This window comes from Fulmarus glacialis, unplaced genomic scaffold (genome assembly GCF_000690835.1).
Source record: "Fulmarus glacialis isolate BGI_N327 unplaced genomic scaffold, ASM69083v1 scaffold9975, whole genome shotgun sequence".
Classification (NCBI taxonomy): domain Eukaryota; kingdom Metazoa; phylum Chordata; class Aves; order Procellariiformes; family Procellariidae; genus Fulmarus; species Fulmarus glacialis.
Window position 1 is genome coordinate 16,631 of NW_009212385.1, and position 1,740 is coordinate 18,370.

At 55.7% G+C, this 1,740-nt stretch overlaps 1 protein-coding gene across 1 annotated transcript in view; it reads right to left on the reverse strand.

Annotated features, from left to right (window-relative positions):
- Positions 1–1,740, reverse strand: part of NCOA1 (nuclear receptor coactivator 1) — a gene marked incomplete at its 3' end in the record, with an annotated part of 62,235 nt that overhangs the window by 16,516 nt on the left and 43,979 nt on the right. The gene's annotated exons all lie outside the window — the stretch shown is intronic.

A 1,740-nucleotide genomic window follows, 5' to 3' on the forward strand; every position in this document is an offset into this window, starting at 1 on the left:
TCCCAGCCAGCAGCCCCTCTAAATCCTCAGGGACCGGTTTAGGGGTGCACCGCTGCCGCCTCGCAGGAGTTAAACCCGATGGCAGCGCCTTCAGCGAGGCTCGTGCTGGATCTCCTTGGCAGTAACTGCTATTTTAGACGCTGTAACTCAGGAGGGCAGCAGTTGGCATTTCAAGCACTTGCGCCGCAGCCCCTGCCGCAACCGTGCTCACCCTCCTCCCCGCTCTAACTTGGATGCAGGATTCCCTTTCCTCCGAAGGCAATAAGCCCCGCTCTTAATTATGTCGGAGCATTACTAGTGTCCCCGCTACGGAAGGTACCAACCACCTCAGCCCTGGGACAAGAGGCTCCTTGGCAAGGAACTATTAGGCTTGAGCGATAAGCCTAATGATGAATTCAGCTCGGAGATGATGGGTGAATCGGTCCACGGCTACAGCTACGGGGCTGACAGCTCCTTTTCACGTCCCAGACATTTCCCCGATGGAGGGGAGGCACACCACGGCTCCCCGATGCCTCCGGGCTCAACGCAACCGTCACTCATCACCCTTCCAGCATCCATCTCTTACGCCCTACCCTGTACATCTTCTCTTAGCCGACACTCCGATTTATGAGACCCCAAACTCTTCCCCTATGATTTTTCGCGACGTTTCAGCCCATAGCACTTTGCTCCAGAGCCTGCCTGCAGCTTGCAGAGGGTTTTTGGGGGGACTTAGAGACCTGCAAGCCATTGCTCGGCAGCGCGATGCTGTGCCGCCCTCAGAGAGTCCCCCTCTGAGAGCCCACTGCAAAGCCAGCCTCCCACGTGGGCTTCACCCCACTTCACGGCACGATTTTGGCCGTGTTCACCCCACCGCGTTGCTTTTCTTTCTGCTAAGATGCTCCTACCCTTTTAAAGGCTCTGCTTCTGCAACCTGAGTCCTCCGAAAATATCCCAGCCCTGCCTGCCAGAGCCACCTCGCGGGCTTCTTGCTGGGCTGGAACCCAAAACCTCCTCATCGCCATTTGAATAAGTAACAGGACGATTATCTCTCCCTGGGTAGGATGTGGACCAGTAGCTAACTGGTTTACACTGGGCTCTGTCCTGCCACTCACTCTGCTCTGAAAGCTGCACTTCAGCATTCAAGACACAGTGAGATCTGCAGCAGCAGCGATATGGGGGATGTGACAGATAATTATATCCATGAAAAATCAAGCGTGGGATGGGAAAAGCCCCACGGGGCCGGGACGGGCTCCAGCACGCTGCCCCGGGGATGCCGTGGTACCAAAGGGGACAGGCGAGCATCCCTCACGCCGCGGGGCTTGGGGCTGGCACAGGGACGTCCATCACGGCAAAAGCGCGGCGTGGGCTCTGACCAAGCACGCCGCGATGGCAAGAGCCGCTGGGTGCAGTTATTTGGGCAAATTTATGCTGCAATTGGTAAAAGCTTGCCTTCCTCATGGCAGACGCGGGCCGTTTGCTGGGAATAGCTGTGCTTCTATTACCGCCCAGCCTGGGGAAGCCCACCCCAAGGAGCCCCAGCTTGAGCCTCCAGCCATGGGGTCCACGTATGCTTTTGCTACCCAACACCCTGAATTTATTATTTGCCTGCAGGCTCCTTCAGGAGAGAAATCCTGATTTTTTTCTTTGGTAAAACTGCTCACTTTGGAGAAAAATCAGGTCTGTCTTTTTTTCTTTTCACGCCTAGAAAAAAGGTCCTGATGCTGCACCTGAGCGTATTAAGTTTCAAACCCCTGTCTGGAA